Source organism: Suncus etruscus, chromosome 14 (genome assembly GCF_024139225.1).
Source record: "Suncus etruscus isolate mSunEtr1 chromosome 14, mSunEtr1.pri.cur, whole genome shotgun sequence".
Lineage (NCBI taxonomy): Eukaryota > Metazoa > Chordata > Mammalia > Eulipotyphla > Soricidae > Suncus > Suncus etruscus.
In genome coordinates this window covers 55,938,248-55,952,726 of record NC_064861.1, presented here as the reverse complement: position 1 = coordinate 55,952,726, position 14,479 = coordinate 55,938,248, and the positions used below count along the sequence as shown (strand labels likewise).

General features: G+C 32.9%; 1 protein-coding gene and 1 pseudogene across 1 annotated transcript in view; one reads left to right on the top strand and one right to left on the bottom strand.

Moving 5' to 3' along the window:
- The window catches only part of CDH8 (cadherin 8), a 462,580-nt gene that overhangs the window by 435,761 nt on the left and 12,340 nt on the right, over positions 1–14,479 (top strand). The gene's annotated exons all lie outside the window — the stretch shown is intronic.
- On the bottom strand, positions 1,835–1,931 carry LOC126029251 (uncharacterized; annotated as a pseudogene).

The following is a 14,479-nucleotide window of genomic DNA, read 5'->3' as shown; positions in this document are numbered from 1 at the left end:
GAATAAACCAATTAAAATCATTATAGTTATGTTATAGTCAAAATTTTATTACATTACTGAAGCAAATCTTTGAAATTACTTAGACTATTTTGCCCTATTGCATTTTCATAAAAGAGGTAGTACATTTTTAGCTGATTATTGCAAAAAGAATATCTCCATACATTGCAAAAAAGATACAAAGGATAAAATGTATAAATCCATACAACCTCAAAAATAATGTAAGAATTATAAGCAGTAATGAGAATTTTGGAAGTGAGAAAGAATAAGGATGATCTATGACTAGTTTCATAACTGACGAACAGAACATAGTGGAACTCACATATAAATGAATATGCCTGCCTTATAGGTATGTGAAAAGGCATCAAGCTAACATTTTAGAAAGAAATGTTGTTTGATACTTGAAATAACATAAGTGAATCGGGATCAAACATCATAAAAAGATTATAGAAAGTGGTTGAAAACTGGATGTTAAAAAAGCAGAAACATGCTGTGTGTATGTATGCATACGTGTGCAGAATTCAAAGAAAATGCAGTGTCTTTATATAAACTTCATTTCATAACCTTCTTTGAAAATACCAGCCTTTCAACTAAATCCACTCCACATCTATTCCTTTCTGATTGCTATTCTTCACTAGGTAGGTAGGTAGGTAGGTAGGTAGGTAGGTAGGTAGGTAGGTAGGTAGGTAGGTAGATAGATAGATAGATAGATAGATAGATAGATAGATAGATAGATAGATAGATAGATAGATAGATAGATAGATAGATAGATAGATAGATAGATAGATAGATAGATAGATAGATAGATATGGCAGAGTGTATCACAAGATATGGGAGCAAAAAATTAATGACATAGACTACAATTTAAACTTGATATATGCTATTTTCTTGCCTTTTCTGTGTTCTATAAAATTAATAGCATCTTTATTTACTTAACCATTTATTTGTTGTTTTAACAATTAAGTAAAAGCTTATACAGACTTGATGTAGTATCTGTGAGATGTTGACATCTGTCAAGCCAGTCACATGAAAAAATTAATCTATTACAGAGAAATTGTTTTACCTGTGTCCTTTGAACTAAGTCGAAAACCTTTGAACTGAGCCAAAGTTCTCAAGACTTGATCAAAAGCAATTGTTTTATGAAATTATCAATTAAATAACTTTTAAAGTGAGATAGATCACAAGAACTGATGATTGCAGACACTTAATGAAGAAAATAATCCATCAATTCCCCTTTCATTATTTCTAGAGAATTGGTGCCAAAGTTGTGTATTTAACAATGTGAATACACCTCAAAATTTTTTCTAGCCACTAGTCATCTTCTTCCTTTCCTCTCATAAACTTTCAAATTTACCCCTACTTAAGGAATATATGGGGTTTTATATCCAATTCATATAGCACAACCCACAAACCTTAGGAAGCATACTTTGCCTTTTAATTGTCTTCTGAAGGTTTAGAACAACACATGATTGGCAAAGAATAGGAAAAATATACTAAAGAAGGCAAATATATCCAAAGACTTTCCAAGGGCAGAGTGAAATGCATCCTATCAATCATACTGTAGCATGTTCTGAGGATGTGGACAAGGGAGACTTATCTAAGTGATGTGTTGTAGAAAGTTAGCACCTAATAACAGACAGCAGATTCAAATGAACGTGCTGGTATGCACATATACAAAAAGTTGTGATCAGTATAAGGTCAATAGATATGCATCATTTTAATAGCTTTTATTTTTTCTCATTTCTTTAAAAATTTATTGGAAAATTTTTATTTAAAAAATAATTTTATTGTATTTTAAATTGTAGCATTTTTTCCTCTCTTTGTATTATTTTATTTTTTAAATATGGAATGTGTCATGAATTTGTGTGTCATCCTTCTATGCTATCTTCTCTGTATTGTTTCAATTTTAGTATATGTGATGCCAAAATGAGCACTTCGTTTTATTTTTATCATAAAAACTTTTCATGAAGGTTCCTAAGGATATCTTTTCACCATCAAATCAGATTAGGGTATTTAAATAATAATCTATTTTGCTTCTTTTTCATTTCTAGCTCTCCACTCACATGTGATCATATTATAGTTAATGTAGGATACATATATCAATTAAATTGTTATTTAATAAGTTGTCTTGGTTTTTATTGAAGGAAACAAAAAAGCTTCCCAGAATGGGAAGAGGGTGGTTAATTAGAGAAGGAATCACTATGACATTATAGTGGGAATAAATCACTCTGGACAAGAACTGAGTACTGCAAAACGGGAAAGTTAAATGCATGATAAAAGTATTCCAGAGACTGGAGAGATAACATGGAGGTAAGGCATTTGCCTTTCATGCAGAAGGACTTTGGTTTGAATCCAGGCATCCCACATGGTCCCCTGTGCCTGCCAGGAGCGATTTCTGAGCATAGAGCCAGGAATAACCCCTAAGCGCTGCTGGGTGTAACCCAAAAACAAAAACAAAAATAAAAACAAAAAAAAAACAAAAACAAAAAAAAAAGTATTCCAAACACAAAGTCTAAAAGTTAAAAAGAAAAGAGTCTGCCATACATAGAGAAAAGATGGGGGATGAGAGGGAAACAGGATATTGGTAGAGGAAAGTAGACTCTGGGGAAGGGATTGGTGCTGAAATGTTGTAGGACTAAAACTCAGTCTTAAACAACTTTATAACTTAGTACTTAATAGTGACTCAAAACTGTTCAAATTTCAATAATTCAAATTTTAAGTTTAATTAAAATTGTCTTATCCTATAAAGTATGTGAATGAGAACAAATTTATCATTGTTAATATAAAATGAGTTAATTCTAAATTCAAAGTTTTTTTTTTTAAATATTTATAGGTAATAATTCAATCAGTAAAGTTTCAGTGGGAAAGTCATTTTTCACACAATGGTTGATTCTAGTCATTGGATACTTAAATGCTACCAGGTTTTGTTGTTTTTTTAATGTTCACCAAAAAATTTCACTGAAAGACTATGATATGTTTTTTTTTTTCTATCCTATGAACTTAAATGCTTAAACATATAACAACAGAACTTGATACTTTTATATAAATGTAGATATTTTCAAGAGTGGTTGAAATTTACAAAAGCTTAAAGATTTAAATTAAAAAGAAAAGAATTTGACTTGATAATGGCTTTCAGTTTTGTAGATTAGTTGATGCTCCTAAAATTCAAAAACATAAGAAGTGTTAGTTTCATCCCCTATTTTCCAGTGTCTGGAGTAAATATTTTGAGTAAGAACAAGCAAGTACAGCAAAAAAAATATAATCAAACTCAAAATTCTCGGTAGTGTGATTATATTTGACTTGGATTTTGGGCTCTGAAACTTGTGTTCTGGCATTAAAGCACTAAATAAAATCAATTTTCAATAATAAATAGAATTTTTTATGCTGCATTGTGTTATATTCATAGCAAATGTATAAGAATTGTATCCAGAAATCTGTTTTAAATATATTATGATTCAGATATAATGTTTTATTCTCATCTATCAGTGGACTGGCCACTGTTTTTAAAGGTACCTATGGCATAAGAAAACTTGCCACCATAAACATTTTCTTATTTTATCCCTGAAGTTGAGTATTATTTCCTTCTTTCAGTTCATTTTCCTTTAAATTCTGAGGTTATGCATGTTAAGATGTCAGGAAAATGTAGAAATTACATTGACTTGCTTGTAATCCTTAGGTACCCACTGAGAAACCTTAAGCAAGTCACTTTTTCTTATTGAAACCCTATTTCTCATATGTAAAATGGGAATAATGATGTCCTTCCATTTTCTAAATTATATAAAGTCAGGTTCACTGATTGAATTCATTTCCTAGGGCTGTCATGATAAATTACCATTAACTGGGAGGTTCAAAACCACAGAAATTTATTGTTTTACAGTTTGCAATGCAGAAGTTTGAAATCAAAGTTGTGCCCCTGCAGTGTTTCTAGGAAAACCCATTCTTTGGGGTTTTCAGCATTCTTTGTCTGTAACCAAAATTACAGTCAATTATAATCCACATCAGCCAATATCTCTCCTTGTGGTCATATTATCACTTCTTCTTCTCTATGTCAAATCATCTCTACTTCATTCTTATGAGAATACTTGCTATTGAACTGAGGATTAACCAGGAGAATACTAACACCTCTCAATATTTACTTTATTATATTAGCAAATATTTTCATTTTCATTTTATTTTGTTTGGGGGCCACACCTGGCTATTCCTGACTCCTTCTCAGGAATCATTCCTAGCAATGCTTAAAGAAACCAATGGGATTCCTGAGATCAACCCAAGTTGACCACATGTAATGCAAATGCCCTCTCAGGTGTACTAATTCTCTAGCCCTCACATTTGCAAAGATTCTTAAACAGCATAATAATATTACCAAGTAAATTGATATTCACAGGTTTCAAGGGAAAATGTATAAACATATATTTTCAGATTACCAGTCAGGCCACTACATTAATATTATCAACCAACACACACACAAAGACAGCATTAATAAGAGAATGAAGATAGTAAACATTATCTCCTGGTTTCACTATCCACCATCTTCATATGACCAAATTGTTTTAATATTAATAACTTAAGAAAAGATCTATTATATCTTAAAAACATTTAGAAGATGCTTAACATTCCAGAGGTTACTTGATGAGTCCTAATTTTCATAAAATGAAAAGCAGACCTGCTCTCTGTTTATACTTTATAAAAAAAATAGCCTTATAGATATTTATAGAATGCAACTGTTACATGGTTATACTGGAAAATAATCTATTTTTAAAAGGTGCTAATTCACTTTATGTACCTGTAAACATTTGACTAAACACTAAGTTTGGTGTTAGTCTAATTTCAATGTAATTCAAAATAATGTTTTGGGCTTTTCTTTTTAACTAAAGATAATATAAGCCTTGGTAAATATCTCACAGCTATATATTTTTTATTACTAGTAAATATGTCTACACTCATAAAAAATAATATTATTGACATTTGATGACATGATGGGCCATATAAAGAAAAATAGGAAACTGTGACAAAAATTCTACTTAAGTGACTCTGTTCCTTGTTGTAGACCTAGTATGTTGGTATATGTTCAATTCAGTTAGTCAGTTATAATGTTACCTAATTAATGTTAATGTTAATCTTAGCTTTTATGAATTTATTAGATTTCATTTTCAATGACTTATTGTTTAGAGAAAAATACATTATAGAATTGGTGTGCTTTTTAATATTAGATATTAGATATTACATACACAACTATCCAATATGCTTAAAGTTTGTAGATTTGGTATCTTTATTTCTTTGCTATTTTTTATAAGCAACTAATATAAAAACAATGATAACGATTTAAATCTCTTGGCCATACTTAGTGAACCAAATGCTTTTTCTTAGGTTTGACCTTCTTGACATTTCATTCCCTTTGATTTGACTGAGAAAATTTGAATTAAATTTGCAAGTCAAGTGCCAGAAGCCATTTCTCAGAATAGATATAATATCTATTGATCTTAACTTCATCCATTCCTTGTTATAAATATTTGTCTGATAAATGCCTTCATTAACTTTCAGCCCTTGCTTCTCTGAAAGAACAAAAGCAAAGCTCCGTGATTTCAAAAGAATGGTACTTAGGTCAAAATATAACTTCTGCCATCAGGGCAACAATAGCAGATGAACTTTGTGACAAGAAATAATTTAGATTTACCTGCTTATAAAAGGGAAATAAGTAAAGAACCTGGGATATTGAAACAGCCATGATAAATAATGAGTCTATATGAATTACTAAAATATAAAAAAATAAAAGGAAAACAGAAAGAAAGGAAGGAAGGTAGGAAGAGAAAGAAAGAAAGAACAAAGAGAAAAAGGAAGATGTAAAAGAAAAAAGGAGGGAAGTAAAAAGGAAAGAAGAAAGGAAGGAGAGAAGGAAGGAAAGAGAGAAAGGAGAGAAGGAGGGAAGAAGGCATGAAGAAAGAAAAATATATGGATAGAGGGAGAGAAAGTGAAAAGCAAGAAAGAAGGAGGAAAGAAAGAAAAGGAGGGAGAGAGGAAGAAATAAAGGAAGGAATGTAGGAAGAAGGAGGAAAAGAAGGAATGGAGGAAGGAAGGAAGGAAGGAAGGAAGGAAGGAAGGAAGGAAGGAAGGAAGGAAGGAAGGAAGGAAGGAAGGAAGGAAGGAAGGAAGGAGAAGGGAGAAATGGAGAGGTACAAAGGTAGGAGGGAAGGATGAAAGAAGAGAGGGAGAAGGGGAAGAAGAGAAGGAGAAGGGGAAGTAGGGGAGAGAAGGAAAGCAAAAGAAAATGAAGAAAGGAGGGTTGGAAGGAAAATGAGGATGGAGAGAGTAAAGATGGAGGGATATAGGAAAAAGGATGGAGAAAGGAAGAAGGGAAGGAAGGGGAGGGAGAGAAGGAAGGAGGATTGGAAAGAAGAAATGAAGGCAAGTAGGGAAGAAGAAAAGAAGAAAGGATGGAGGTAAGTGAGGGAGAAAAGAGAAAATTACAAAAATAACTTAAAGAATAATTTAGAACAATGGTTTTCAACCTTCTTAGACCCCAAGCATAAATGAAAGGAAAAATTTTTCATGGATAAAAAGACCACCTATAACAGTATTTCGTGGGGAAGTTTTGTCTCACTCTGCTATGTGATCCAATCATACCATCTGTGTAATGTGTCAATAAGTATTTTTTGAAGAGCATCAGCTAATTTCTATGGAGCAACAACTGAAAACAGACAGTGACAGACTATCTCTTAAGGCAATTAAAATTTATTTAAGATTACATAGAATATGGAAACTGAATTGTGATAATGATTACTGGAGTATGTATACTGAAAAGTAATAATAATACAACCTTATTCTGCTCAGACTGCTCTAGCAGTCTACCACAATCATATGATTTAAACAAAAATTAATATTCTCACTGTCCTAAAGATGAGCAAGTCCAAGTTCAAGGTACAGGAAGGATATGTTGCATTTGGAGATCTCTTCTCTTGACTGCTTGTTTATGGCCCCTATCTCACTGTGTGATCTAGTCATCCAGGGTCTTTGTGTATCTTTGGGTAGAGAAAGATAATAATTGATGTCTCTTATTAGAGGGACATTAATTCTATGGAATCTAGGTTCCTCTCTAACTTAAGACTATTTTAGAGTCTCCATTTCAAAATAAAGTCACACTTGGGATTAGGGTTTCCATGTTTAAAATTGGGGCAAGAGAAATGTGTTCATTTTGGAACAAATATTTTCTAGCTTATTTTATTACAAAAGAGGCTTTTTCTTATATGGAAAGCAATGCTATGTGAAAGTAGTTCCTTTGGTATTTAAGTGATTCAAAGACTAAATATCAATAATCAAAGAAAGAATTCATCTTAAACTATCAATGATACTTCCATGAACTAGATCTTCCTTGTTCTGAGAATTATACAGTATTAGTTGATAATTCTGATATGCACTTCTCCAGTATGATGATATTTAAGATACTTTTGAACAAATTTAGTGTTTTTCCTTCTATAATGTTTAATTGGATATAAGTATCTTACTATTTGCTCATGTTTGATAATATGAGACATGCCCATAAGCAAAGTGGGAAGCCATCAATACTTCTTAAGTCTTTATTTAGGGCCCCACTATGCATTTTTTTTCAATAACCTAGAATTGAACTACAAATAATTCCCCTATGACAAAATAGCATGAAAAGAAATAAATGTAAGGCCCATCAAATATGGTTAATGATTACCTAATCATTCATTTATTCAGCAAAAATTTGCTGAATACTCATTATGCATCTCAAATTGCTTATTTGTTGCTCGGAAGTTCTCTAGTTTATTTCTGTATCCCAAGTGTCTGTGCCCATTATTATATCATCTGTTTATAATAAGTACTCTGATAAAAATACAAAGGTTTTTATTAGATGACATAACTAATTCATCTGCTGAGATTGGAGCAACTCATGAAGGAAATTATCAACAGAGAAATGACATTTAAGTACATACATAAAGAATGCCTAAATATTAACAATGCAAATTAGTACTAACGAAGGGAGAGTAATTATCCAGTGGAAGAAAGAGCAATTATGAAATCCCAAGAGAGAATTCAAATCCTCAAGTCAGAAAAAGGACAGGATGCCTAGATCATTGAATAAGGACATAAAATGGAGATGACATTGGAAATCTGAGCAGAGACCAGACCAGTCAAATCACATGGTTAAAAATAATTAACTTTTTGTTTGCTTTATTTTTTGGCCACATCTGGCTGTGCTCAGGGCTTACTCTTGGCACTGTGCTCATGGGTCAGTCCTAATAGTTTCAGAGCGTCATGTGCAGTATCAAGAATCAAACCTACTAGGCAATTGTCTTTTCTGCTCTACTATATTTTTGACTTTAGAAATTTTCAATTTACTTTAACAAGCTACTGAAGGATTTCTTCATATCCTTAAAAACAAAAAACTCTATAAAATGAGTGTTTAAATTATGACCAATATTTTTATAATCATCTTTGTTCCATGCCAAGCTCGGTGCCAAGACTGAGGATATAGTCCTGAATGACATCTGTCTCCCTCAAGGGGCTTCAAGTTAGGATAAGATTGAATTTAATAAATGATATCTATTTCTCTCTAAAATGTCAAGATTATGTGATAAAAATTCTATATGTTATATTTCATTTTATTGTTTTTGTAAATGTAAAATAATTGCTCTCACGTGTTCTTTTTTTTCATTAATAATAACTTCTTTATTTAAGTACCATGGTTACAAACATGTTCATAGTTGGGTTTCACATGTGCTCTTGAAGAACAAAATGAAAAACAAAAGATGCTAAAAAAAATACTATATTTAGAATTAACTTGTAGTCAGAATCTAAAAGAAATGTCAGATAAAATATCTTAGAGTTTAAACTGAGCAAGTCCATACATTCTATGTAAGTCTATGCACCTATTATATAGTCCTTGTTTTTTTACTACAATATGCATTTTACTATAACTACATCTTGTATTTCTTAGCCAAAAACAAGTAATCCAAGTATATCAGCTACCGTATTTTCTGGTGTATAAGACGACCCCCTAATTTTGCAGTTAAAACATAGGTTTAGGCCTATATTCGCTGTATCAGACAGAACGTTCCTGTGATGCAACTGTATGTACCACAGTGAGTCAGTCACAACAAGCAAAGGTTCAAAGGTTATACTGTAATAGACTTCCTCTCTGACTCTGGCCAATCTGAGCAGGCTTCTTACAGTGTTGATTCAGGTCCAGAACATTGTCTAATTTGCATGAATAAAAAGCCTGCTTGGATTGGCTGAGTTAGAGAGGCAGTCCGAGCAGCCTTGCAGTGATTGGTGCAGGATCGAATTGGAAAATTCGTTTTGTGGCAATATTCAGACAATTTTGTTTAGCAGCATATTGAAACATTTTTTGGGATATACTTGGCGTATAAGACGACCCCTGATTTTCGGTTGACTTTTTTTGTTTCAAAAGTCGTCTTATACACCGGAAAATATGGTATTTTAAGAAACACTGTTATTTGATGTATGCCTGGTGCTACTAGTTCATTATATCTCTCCATCAAGATTTTTATTTCAGAACTGGAGAAAAAATACAGAGGTAAGGCACTTGACTTGTATATAGTTGACTCCATATACCACATATAGTCCCCCAAGTAACACTAAGGATCACTCCTGCTGAGTGTTGTTCCACCCCATCTAATGAATAATAAAAAGGTTTGTCTTTAACATTTATTAACAAAACTAGTGGATGGTGATTATGAACTAAGAAATAACTACACTAACATCTATCATGATAATGTTAATGAGTGAGAGAAATAGAAAGCCTGACTCGAATATAGGCAGGGGATGGGGAGGAGGGTGATGGGGAGCATTGGTGGTGGGAATGTAGCACTGGGGAAGGGGTGTTCTTTTTATGACTAAAACCCAACTGCAATTATGTTTGTAATCATGGTGCTTAAATAAAGATATTATTTAAAAAATATGTATAGTATTACTTTATTCTCCTTGGTATAATGCTCTTAAGTAAAACATTCTGGGAGGATGAGAAGACAAGAGAACGTCAAACTGAAAAATGTGATAAGGAAGACAAATATTTAAATATTTTACTTGTTTACAAAATCAGAGCACCAGGTGATAAAGTTTTACACATTTCTATATCTATTTAACAAATTGCCCTGAAGGGACTGTAACTGAAAATTAGCCCATCCAGCTGGAGAATAGCTTATTCTAAAAAACGTCAATTGCTTTTTTGCTCAACCTCCTCCTACATAGAGTTAACAAAATATCCTTTATCTTATTTTTTTTATTGAGGGAGGGATGCACTCCGTGGTTTTCATGATATACTCTGTGCTCAGAGAATCATTCCTGTGTTCTGGAGATAAAACCCAGGTCAACTATTTGCAAGTCACGTGCCTTACATCTTGCATTTCCTCTCTAGCCTAAAATATTCTCTCTCCTTTGCCAAACTATTGTTTAAGTGGATATCCCCACTTTTTCAGGAGTGCCACACCCGGTGGCTCTGCACTCAAAAATCATTCCTGGCAGGATAGGAGGACTATATGGGATACTGGGTATCAAATCCCGGTCTATTCAGGGTCATCCACATGCAAGGCCAACACTCTACCACTGTGCTATCACTGTGGCCCCTCCCCAAATTTTACAAGAGGTGCATGTTTATGCCTTTACAATAGATTTTATTCGATATTTTCTAGCTATGAAATCCAGTTTTGGGCAAGAGTTGTTCATTAGGCCACACTTGGTAATAGGTGGGGTTACTCTTGGTTTAGCACTAAAGGATTATTCCTGTCAGGCTCAAAAAAATTATATGGGATGCCAGGGAACAAACCAAGGTTGGCAGCATACAAGGCAAATGTTCTACCACTGTACTATGGCTTGGGCCCCAGAACTGTTTCTTTCTCTAACAAATCACTATTACGATATGCTTTTCGGTTTACTAGGCTCAACAATAATAAAGAAATAATAAATGTAATATGAGTAGGAGCTGTAGGATAAGAATGATTAAGCAGCAGAGACAGGATGATACATATAGAAATGTACAAAAATACAACTAACTAAAGAGAACGTTTTAAATTAAGGCAGTAATACAATGTGAAACTGAATTAGAAGATGCAAATAGACCAATAATATCTCTTATATGACTGCTTTTTTCTCCTTTGCAGCATCGAAAATAAAAAAAATTAAAATTTGGAGAGAAAAATTGTGAGTGAATATCTTTAAAAATTATTTAACCCAAAATGTCTTCTAATAAGAAGAATCATCTATCATCTCTTTTCTTGGTCATACCTGAGAGTGCCTAGGGTCTATTCCTGGCTCTGTGCTTTCAGGTTATTTCCTGGGTTATGGAGAACCATACAGAGCCAAGGTTTTACTTCAGGCTCCTGGATGCAACCCCTGTAACTTAACCTACTAGACTATTTTCTCCAGTTCAATAATCATTCTTTTTATTGTTGAAACCAATGCAGGTGACAACCATCAATTTTTATACTCAAAATTACATTACAGATTCTAGTTAGCATGGGTCTGCGAGATATGAAAAATTTGTAATAACTTGAAGGAATAATCCTTGGAAGAAAATGAAAAAGATCTATTATTTTCAAAGAATAGGTGGCTTTATAAAAGTAACTGAACATGATCAGATATGGGTTTCTATTCTTTATTTTATTAACTTGTTTACTAATACTGAACATTTCTTCTGGGCATTGGGGCTATATCTCAAGTAGCAGAGCACTGCTTACAGGTATAAAGAATTAAGTTTATTCCATGACATCGCATGCCCTTATTATTCTTGCACTATGAGAAATAGAGACTTCATACACGAAGTAAAATAAAATAGAAATTTCCTGCCTTCTGAATGCCTTAGGCTTATTTTGCTATTCTTTGTGTAGCAGCTTATTTTATGTTAATAATTAAAACTATAAGTTTATCTCTAAGCCCAGTTAACCCAAGTCATTTGGTATCTTCAAATTTCTTTAGTTTCTTCTTGGATCCAGTGTTTACTATTAAAACAAAATGCTTAAATTTCAAAATAATTGTGGATTTACCTAATTTTTCCTAATTTCACTTAATTTATAAGGTGATTTCTCATTTCATATATAAAGTGAAAGAATATATTTTTGTATGATTTCTTTATTTTAACTAAATGAAGATTTGGAGAAATAGTACAGTGGGTAGAGTGCTTGATGTACATGAGGACAACCCAGATTCAATCCTCTATACCCCGTATGTTCTCCTCAACCCCACCAGACGTGTTCCCCTAACAGAGATCCAGAAGAAATCCCTGAGCACAGCTGAGTGTGACCCCAAAACAAAGCAAACAAGAAAACAAAAATTAAATAAAGTTTATTTTATGTTATAGCTGCTGCTCTGCACTACCAAATTGTCCAGGTACACATTAAAAAATATTATGCTATTTTTAGTTGTTCTCTATGTAAAGATAGAGATCATTGTTTGATATAGTTAATTTAATATAATCTAGATATGTTTTTGTCTTTGATTTCCTGCTTTATATCTACCTATTTATTTCAATAGAAAATGCAATGTTGGAATATTGAGCTATTGAGTTTTTAAAATTTCTCAAATAGTAATATGCTAAATAATGCATTATACACATAATGCTTTTTTATCATTTAAAAATGTCAGAAAGGGAAAATAAGGTTTATCTTTTATAACTACATAATTGTCAGCATTCTCTGCTTTTAATATGTATTGCATTAACAATTGAGCTTCTTTGCTCTCAGTTTATATAGTTTCTTTTAGAGTCTCTCTTTAAAGGCATGCCCATTGGAATAATTGGTTGGTGCACATAATAGTATTCTACATATTTATAAAGATCTGTTAACTTCTTTCATTCTTTTTTCCTCTGTTATCTAGCTTGCCTGTTTTTAATTGATCTTCAAATTCTGTAATGCTTTGCTTTGCCAATTTAAATCAACAGCTTGTAACCTCTAATTTGTTTGTTTTGTTTTTTTGTTTTCTCATCACACACAATGAAGCTCAGGGGTTACTACTGACTCTGGGGCTCTGGGATCAGAAATTGCTCTTGGCTCTTGGGACCATAAGGGAAGCCAGGGATCAAAACATGTGGTCCATCCTAGGTCTGCCATGTGCAAGGCAAACACCCTACCTCTGCTCCACCGATCTGGCCCCATAACCTCTATTTTTATTTATTATGTCTGTACCTTTCAAATCCTGACTTTCTGTTGCATTTGAAAATGATTTCTCTCTAATGAAATTTTGTATTTGGTTTAATATGGTACTATCATACTTTTTTCTTCATTTTTAACCATGATTTATCTTAGTACATTGAACATAATTGAAGTGGACATGGGAAAATATTTGTTTTATCTTTTATGATTACCCTCACAGTCAGAGCTACTTTTTATGGACCTATTTTAATTAATTAATTAATTATATCATTTATGGGCCAATTTTTTTCAATTTCTTTGACTATCTTGGCTTTTTTTGTTTTTTGTTTTCAGGCCACACTCGGTGACCCTCAGAGGATAATCCTGGCTATGCGCTCAGAAATCGCTTCTGGCTTGAGGGAATATATGGGACACCTGGATTGGAACCGAGTTCTGTCCTGGGTCAGCCATATGCCCTATTGTTGCCCTATTGCTCCAGCACCTATCTTGGCATTTTCTCTAGGAAGCTGCATTTTAGGTTATGTTATAATAGATCTTGGTAGAGATAGTGTACTGCTCCCAGCTTCTTATTGCTATTGGCTTGTTTATTTGACTAGTGGGATTATTTTAGTGAAGTTTTTTTTTCTCCTCTTCAATGTTTAGACTCTGATATTCCCTCTCAGGGAACCCCAACCTACAGTACTGCCCACAGACATATGTGTGATGGTTGAGGAGAGGCTCTCTTTGACCATTTCTTCCTTTGACCACTCCTTAGTACCAAGGGTGGGTAGATTTTATACTGTTTTCAACAATGCTCTTTCTTATACTCTAATAATATTAGAATCTGTTAACAATTTTATTTAATTTATCATAATTTAGGAAGAGACAATCATATTACAATTTATGGTATTGATATGCAACCTTATTATAACCTGGCATCTTATATGTCTGCTATCCTGTTCATTCCTTTCTCTCCCCTCAACCTGTTTGGTAGAAAATTATGCTTTCAGTGTAAAGGGTGTAACATTGTTGTATACTGCCTCTGTTCTTATTTCATCACTTTATATATTTCACAGATGAGTGAGATCATCATGTATGAGTCCTTCACCGATTTATTTCACTTAACATGATGCCCTCCAATTATAGCTGTGTTGCAGGAAACTAAATGATTTCATCTTTTCTTATAGCTTCTTAGCATTCCATTATTTATATTGGAATGAGCATTCACTCATCCTTAGTTGGGTTGTCCAGTATGTATATTTGTGTAAACATTATATACATTTGTCATTTCTATTCACAACATGCACTGTAGTGAACATGGGTGCGCATTTATCCTTTTGAATGTATGTTTTTGGGTTTTGTGATAGATGCTGACAATT